This window comes from Artemia franciscana, unplaced genomic scaffold (genome assembly GCF_032884065.1).
Source record: "Artemia franciscana unplaced genomic scaffold, ASM3288406v1 Scaffold_1124, whole genome shotgun sequence".
NCBI lineage: Eukaryota > Metazoa > Arthropoda > Branchiopoda > Anostraca > Artemiidae > Artemia > Artemia franciscana.
The window spans coordinates 126,384-135,623 of record NW_027062746.1 but is presented as its reverse complement, the minus strand read 5'-3'; positions in this window follow the sequence as shown (position 1 = coordinate 135,623).

The following is a 9,240-nucleotide window of genomic DNA, read 5'->3' as shown; positions in this document are numbered from 1 at the left end:
ACCTCTCTGTACTGTCTGTCTGGTCTTTCTGTCTGGTCTGTTTTGTCTGTCTGATCCGGTCTCTCTGGTCTATTTGTCTGTCGGTCTGGTCCCTCTGGTCCGTTTGGTCTGTCTGTCTGTATGTCTGTCTGTTTGGTCTGCCTGTCTGTCTCTCTGTTTGTCTTTCTGTCACTCTTTGTGGTTTGGCTGGTCTGTCTTTTCTGTCTGTCTGTCAGGTATGTTTAGTCCGTCTAGTCTGTTTGTCTGTCTGATCTGTCTGGTTTGTTGGTCTAGTCTGTCTCTCTGGCTAGTCTATATGCCTGGTGTATATGTCTGTCTGTCTTTCTGTCTGTCTTGTCTGTCTGGTTTGTCTCTCTTTCTGTCTGTCTGTTTGTCCGGTCTGTTTTATCTGTCTGTCTGTCCGTCTTTCCGTCTGTGTGTCTGTCTGGTCTGCATATCTGGTGTGTATGTCAGGTCTGTATGTTTGTCTGTCCGTCCTGTCTGTCTGGTCTGTTTTGTCTGTCTGGTCCGGTCCGTCTGGTCTGTTTGTCTGTCTGGCTGGTCTGTCTGGTCTTTCTGTCTGTCTGGTCTGTCAATTCTGTCTGTCTGTCTATCTCTCTGTCTGTCTGGTCGGTTTGGTCTGTTTGTCTAGTCTGTCTGTCTAGTTTGTCTATCTAGTCTGTCTGCCTGATCTGTCTGTCTATCTGTAAGATCTATCTGTCTGGTCGGTCTGTCGGTCTCGTGCTAATTAAGTACTGTTGCACTAATTTGGAAATTATGTTGTTACTTTCATATATAAACTTTCTATTTGATATAGAAGGTATTAAGGTATTTCGTATTATTAAAATTTATATCACTGTGAAGGAATACTCTTGATTTTGAAGGTTTCGTCCTAATTAAGCACTGTTGCACTAATTCGGAAATTATGTTGTTAGTTTCATATATAAACTTTCTATTTGATATAGAAGGTATTAAGGTATTTGGTATTATTAAAATTCATATCACTATGAATGAATGCTCATGATTTTGAAGGTTTCGTCCTAATTAAGCACTGTTGTTCTAATTTGGAAATAATGTTGTTAGTTTCATATACAAACTTTCTATTTGATATAGAAGGTATTAAGGTATTTCGTATTATTAAAATTCATATCACTGTGAAGGAATACTCATGATTTTGAAGGTTTCGTCTTAAGTACTGTTGCACTAATTTGGAAATTATGTTGTTACTTTCATATATAAACTTCCTATTTGATATAGAAGGTATTAAGGTATTTGGTATTATTAAATTCATATCACTGTGAAGGAATACTCATGATTTTGAAGGTTTCGTCCTAATTAAGCACTGTTGCATTAATTCGGAAATTATGTTCTTAGTTTCATATATAAATCTTCTATTTGATATAGAAGGTATCAAGGTATTTGGTATTATTAAAATTCATATCACTGTGAGGAATACTCATGATTTTGAAGGTTTCGTCCTAATTAAGCACTGTTGCATTAATTCGGAAATTATGTTCTTAGTTTCATATATAAACTTTCTATTTGATATAGAAGGTATCAAGGTATTTGGTATTATTAAAATTCATATCACGTTGAAGGAATACTTATGATTTTGAAGTTTTCGTCCTAATTAAGCACTGTTGCATTAATTCGGAAATTATGTTCTTAGTTTCATATATAAACTTTCTATTTGATATAGAAGGTATCAAGGTATTTGGTATTATTAAAATTCATATCACTGTGAGGAATACTCATGATTTTGAAGGTTTCGTCCTAATTAAGCACTGTTGCATTAATTCGGAAATTATGTTCTTAGTTTCATATATAAACTTTCTATTTGATATAGAAGGTATCAAGGTATTTGGTATTATTAAAATTCATATCACTGTGAAGGAATACTTATGATTTTGAAGTTTTCGTCCTAATTAAGCACTGTTGCACTAATTTGGAAATTATGTTGTTCGTTTTATATATAAGCTTTCTATTTGATATAGAAGGTACGGAGGTATTTGGTATTATTAAAATTCATATCACTGTGAAGGAATACTCTTGATTTTGAAGGTTTCGTCCTAATTAAGCACTGTTGCACTAATTTGGAAATTATGTTGTTAGTTTCATATATAAACTTTCCATTTGATATAGAAGGTATTAAGGTATTTCGTATTATTAAAATTAATATCACTGTGAAGGAATACTCTTGATTTTGAAGGTTTCGTCCTAATTAAGTACTGTTGCACTAATTTGGAAATTATGTTGTTAGTTTCATATATAAACTTTCCATTTGATATAGAAGTTATTAAGGTATTTCGTATTATTAAAATTAATATCACTGTGAAGGAATACTCTTGATTTTGAAGGTTTCGTCCTAATTAAGTACTGTTGCACTAATTTGGAAATTATGTTGTTAGTTTCATATATAAACTTTCTATTTGATATAGAAGGTATTAAGGTATTTCGTATTATTAAAATTTATATCACTGTGAAGGAATACTCTTGATTTTGAAGGTTTCGTCCTAATTAAGCACTGTTTCACTAATTCGGAAATTATGTTGTTAGTTTCATATATAAACTTTCTATTTGATATAGAAGGTATTAAGGTATTTGGTATTATTAAAATTCATATCGCTGTGAAGGAATACTCTTGATTTTGAAGGTTTCGTCCTAATAAAGTACTGTTGCACTAATTTGGAAATTATGTTGTTAGTTTCATATATAAACTTTCTATTTGATATAGAAGGTATTAAGGTATTTCGTATTATTAAAATTTATATCACTGTGAAGGAATACTCTTGATTTTGAAGGTTTCGTCCTAATTAAGTACTGTTGCACTAATTTGGAAATTATGTTGTTAGTTTCATATATAAACTTTCTATTTGATATAGAAGGTATTAAGGTATTTGGTATTATTAAAATTCATATCACTGTGAATGAATGCTCATGATTTTGAAGGTTTCGTCCTAATTAAGCACTGTTGCACTAATTTGGAAATAATGTTGTTAGTTTCATATATATCACTGTGAAGGAATACTCATGATTTTGAAGGTTTCGTCTTAAGTACTGTTGCACTATTTCGGAAATTATGTTGTTAGTTTCATATATAAACTTCCTATTTGATATAGAAGGTATTAAGGTATTTGGTATTATTAAATTCATATCACTGTGAAGGAATACTCATGATTTTGAAGGTTTCATCCTAATTAAGCACTGTTGCATTAATTCGGAAATTATGTTCTTAGTTTCATATATAAACTTTCTATTTGATATAGAAGGTATCAAGGTATTTGGTATTATTAAAATTCATATCACTGTGAGGAATACTCATGATTTTGAACGTTTCGTCCTAATTAAGCACTGTTGCATTAATTCGGAAATTATGTTCTTAGTTTCATATATAAACTTTCTATTTGATATAGAAGGTATTAAGGTATTTCATATTATTAAAATTCATATCACTGTGAGGAATACTCATGATTTTGAAGGTTTCGTCCTAATTAAGCACTGTTGCATTAATTCGGAAATTATGTTCTTAGTTTCATATATAAACTTCCTATTTGATATAGAAGGTATTAAGGTATTTGGTATTATTAAATTCATATCACTGTGAAGGAATACTCATGATTTTGAAGGTTTCGTCCTAATTAAGCACTGTTGCATTAATTCGGAAATTATGTTCTTAGTTTCATATATAAACTTTCTATTTGATATAGAAGGTATCAAGGTATTTGGTATTATTAAAATTCATATCACTGTGAGGAATACTCATGATTTTGAAGGTTTCGTCCTAATTAAGCACTGTTGCATTAATTCGGAAATTATGTTCTTAGTTTCATATATAAACTTTCTATTTGATATAGAAGGTATCAAGGTATTTGGTATTATTAAAATTCATATCACTGTGAAGGAATACTTATGATTTTAAAGTTTTCGTCCTAATTAAGCACTGTTGCATTAATTCGGAAATTATGTTCTTAGTTTCATATATAAACTTTCTATTTGATATAGAAGGTATCAAGGTATTTGGTATTATTAAAATTCATATCACTGTGAGGAATACTCATGATTTTGAAGGTTTCGTCCTAATTAAGCACTGTTGCATTAATTCGGAAATTATGTTCTTAGTTTCATATATAAACTTTCTATTTGATATAGAAGGTATCAAGGTATTTGGTATTATTAAAATTCATATCACTGTGAAGGAATACTTATGATTTTGAAGTTTTCGTCCTAATTAAGCACTGTTGCACTAATTTGGAAATTATGTTGTTCGTTTTATATATAAGCTTTCTATTTGATATAGAAGGTACGAAGGTATTTGGTATTATTAAAATTCATATCACTGTGAAGGAATACTCTTGATTTTGAAGGTTTTGTCCTAATTAAGCTCTGTTGCACTAATTTGGAAATTATGTTGTTAGTTTCATATATAAACTTTCTATTTGATATAGAAGGTATTAAGGTATTTGGTATTATTAAAATTTATATCACTGTGAATGAATACTCTTGATTTTGAAGGTTTCGTCCTAATTAAGTACTGTTGCACTAATTTGGAAATTATGTTGTTAGTTTCATATATAAACTTTCCATTTGATATAGAAGGTATTAAGGTATTTCGTATTATTAAAATTCATGTCACTGTGAAGGAATACTCTTGATTTTGAAGGTTTCGTCCTAATTAAGTACTGTTGCACTAATTTGGAAATTATGTTGTTAGTTTCATATATAAACTTTCTATTTGATATAGAAGGTATTAAGGTATTTCGTATTATTAAAATTCATATCACTGTGAAGGAATACTTATGATTTTGAAGTTTTCGTCCTAATTAAGCACTGTTGCACTAATTTGGAAATTATGTTGTTCGTTTTATATATAAGCTTTCTATTTGATATAGAAGGTACGGAGGTATTTGGTATTATTAAAATTCATATCACTGTGAAGGAATACTCTTGATTTTGAAGGTTTTGTCCTAATTAAGCTCTGTTGCACTAGTTTGGAAATTATGTTGTTAGTTTCATATATAAACTTTCTATTTGATATAGAAGGTATTAACGTATTTCGTATTATTAAAATTCATATCACTGTGAAGGAATACTCTTGATTTTGAAGGTTTCGTCCTAATTAAGCACTGTTGCACTAATTTGGAAATTATGTTGTTAGTTTCATATATAAACTTTCCATTTGATATAGAAGGTATTAAGGTATTTCGTATTATTAAAATTAATATCACTGTGAAGGAATACTCTTGATTTTGAAGGTTTCGTCCTAATTAAGTACTGTTGCACTAATTTGGAAATTATGTTGCTAGTTTCATATATAAACTTTCTATTTGATATAGAAGGTATTAAGGTATTTCGTATTATTAAAATTCATATCACTGTGAAGGAATACCCTTGATTTTGAAGGTTTTGTCCTAATTAAGCTCTGTTGCACTAATTTGGAAATTATGTTGTTAGTTTCATATATAAACTTTCTCTTTGATATAGAAGGTATTAAGGTATTTCGTATTATTAAAATTCATATCACTGTGAAGGAATACTCTTGATTTTGAAGGTTTTGTCCTAATTAAGCTCTGTTGCACTAATTTGGAAATTATGTTGTTAGTTTCATATATAAACTTTCTATTTGATATAGAAGGTATTAAGGTATTTCGTATTATTAAAATTCATATCACTGTGAAGGAATACTTATGATTTTGAAGTTTTCGTCCTAATTAAGCACTGTTGCACTAATTTGGAAATTATGTTGTTCGTTTTATATATAAGCTTTCTATTTGATATAGAAGGTACGGAGGTATTTGGTATTATTAAAATTCATATCACTGTGAAGGAATACTCTTGATTTTGAAGGTTTCGTCCTAATTAAGTACTGTTGCACTAATTTTGAAATTATGTTGTTAGTTTCATATATAAACTTTCTATTTGATATAGAAGGTATTAAGGTATTTCGTATTATTAAAATTCATATCACTGTGAAGGAATACTTATGATTTTGAAGTTTTCGTCCTAATTAAGCACTGTTGCACTAATTTGGAAATTATGTTGTTCGTTTTATATATAAGCTTTCTATTTGATATAGAAGGTACGGAGGTATTTGGTATTATTAAAATTCATATCACTGTGAAGGAATACTCTTGATTTTGAAAGTTTTGTCCTAATTAAGCTCTGTTGCACTAATTTGGAAATTATGTTGTTAGTTTCATATATAAACTTTCTATTTGATATAGAAGGTATTAAGGTATTTTGTATTATTAAAATTTATATCACTGTGAAGGAATACTCTTGATTTTGAAGGTTTCGTCCTAATTAAGCACTGTTGCACTAATTCGGAAATTATGTTGTTCGTTTTATATATAAGCTTTCTATTTGATATAGAAGGTACGGAGGTATTTGGTATTATTAAAATTCATATCACTGTGAAGGAATACTCTTGATTTTGAAGGTTTCGTCCTAATTAAGTACTGTTGCACTAATTTTGAAATTATGTTGTTAGTTTCATATATAAACTTTCTATTTGATATAGAAGGTATTAAGGTATTTCGTATTATTAAAATTCATATCACTGTGAAGGAATACTTATGATTTTGAAGTTTTCGTCCTAATTAAGCACTGTTGCACTAATTTGGAAATTATGTTGTTCGTTTTATATATAAGCTTTCTATTTGATATAGAAGGTACGGAGGTATTTGGTATTATTAAAATTCATATCACTGTGAAGGAATACTCTTGATTTTGAAAGTTTTGTCCTAATTAAGCTCTGTTGCACTAATTTGGAAATTATGTTGTTAGTTTCATATATAAACTTTCTATTTGATATAGAAGGTATTAAGGTATTTCGTATTATTAAAATTTATATCACTGTGAAGGAATACTCTTGATTTTGAAGGTTTCGTCCTAATTAAGCACTGTTGCACTAATTCGGAAATTATGTTGTTAGTTTCATATATAAACTTTCTATTTGATATAGAAGGTATTAAGGTATTTGGTATTATTAAAATTCATATCACTGTGAATGAATGCTCATGATTTTGAAGGTTTCGTCCTAATTAAGCACTGTTGCACTAATTTGGAAATAATGTTGTTAGTTTCATATACAAACTTTCTATTTGATATAGAAGGTATTAAGGTATTTCGTATTATTAAAATTCATATCACTGTGAAGGAATACTCATGATTTTGAAGGTTTCGTCTTAAGTACTGTTGCACTAATTTGGAAATTATGTTGTTACTTTCATATATAAACTTCCTATTTGATATAGAAGGTATTAAGGTATTTGGTATTATTAAATTCATATCACTGTGAAGGAATACTCATGATTTTGAAGGTTTCGTCCTAATTAAGCACTGTTGCATTAATTCGGAAATTATGTTCTTAGTTTCATATATAAACTTTCTATTTGATATAGAAGGTATCAAGGTATTTGGTATTATTAAAATTCATATCACTGTGAAGGAATACTTATGATTTTGAAGTTTTCGTCCTAATTAAGCACTGTTGCACTAATTTGGAAATTATGTTGTTCGTTTTATATATAAGCTTTCTATTTGATATAGAAGGTACGGAGGTATTTGGTATTATTAAAATTCATATCACTGTGAAGGAATACTCTTGATTTTGAAGGTTTTGTCCTAATTAAGCTCTGTTGCACTAATTTGGAAATTATGTTGTTAGTTTCATATATAAACTTTCTATTTGATATAGAAGGTATTAAGGTATTTGGTATTATTAAAATTCATATCACTGTGAAGGAATACTCTTGATTTTGAAGGTTTCGTCCTAATTAAGTACTGTTGCACTAATTTGGAAATTATGTTGTTAGTTTCATATATAAACTTTCCATTTGATATAGAAGGTATTAAGGTATTTCGTATTATTAAAATTCATATCACTGTGAAGGAATACTCTTGATTTTGAAGGTTTCGTCCTAATTAAGCACTGTTGCACTAATTTGGAAATTATGTTGTTAGTTTCATATATAAACTTTCCATTTGATATAGAAGGTATTAAGGTATTTCGTATTATTAAAATTAATATCACTGTGAAGGAATACTCTTGATTTTGAAGGTTTCGTCCTAATTAAGTACTGTTGCACTAATTTGGAAATTATGTTGTTACTTTCAAATATAAACTTTCTATTTGATATAGAAGGTATTGAGGTATTTGATATTATTAAAACTCATATCACTGTGAAGGAATACTCTAGATTTTGAAGGTTTCGTCCTAATTAAGCACTGTTGCACTAATTTGGAAATTATGTTGTTACTTTCAAATATAAACTTTCTATTTGATATAGAAGGTATTAAGGTATTTGATATTATTAAAATTCATATCACTGTGAAGGAATACTCTAGATTTTGAAGGTTTCGTCCTAATTAAGCACTGTTGCACTAATTTGGAAATTATTTTGTTAGTTTCATACATAAACTTTCTATTTGATATAGAAGGTATTAAGGTATTTCGTATTATTAAAATTCATATCACTGTGAAGGAATACTCTTGATTTTGAAGGTTTCGTCCTAATTAAGTACTGTTGCACTAATTTTGAAATTATGTTGTTACTTTCATATATAAACATTATAAATATAAATATATAATAGATATATAAATATATAAATTTATAAATATATAAATTTTACATGAGGATAGACTGGGTATAAAAAGCTGGAGCTCTTTTGACGTTCTGAGATGGTTTAGGGTCTCTTCTCTATCATAAGTTCCTAATTGTATCTTTGAAAGGGAAATCCTGCCTGCCTGGCCACATAGTGGTGCTGAAGTAAACTTTTAATGAACTTGCTTAATTAGAATGGCGATTAGAAACATGGTTTCGGGGTGGGCTTGAGAGGTTGTAATCTTTGAGAAAATTATAGTCTAATAAAAAAAATAGTCAAAAATAGTCAAAAAAATAATAGCCTAGTATACGACACAGCTCTGCATTGAATTTAATAGTTTCCCTGTTAGTACAGGACCTATGCTTTGACGGAATATCGCTGATGTTTTGGTGAGAGGGTACCATATTACTACTTTTACTTCTTTGTGATTACACTAATGTGTGTTCATATTTTTAGTATTCCACGTGTAATACGAAGGCACTTCAGTATACAGCAGTTTTTTTGCAGAAGAATCATTTTTGTAAAGCAAAAAGAAAGCAGTTAACTTTGTATCCGGTGGATTCAGGGCTCTTTGTTGCACGTTGGCTTCCATTTGGCAGATAAGGTATTTGGTATTATTAAAATTCATATCACTATGAAGGAATGCTCTTGATTTTG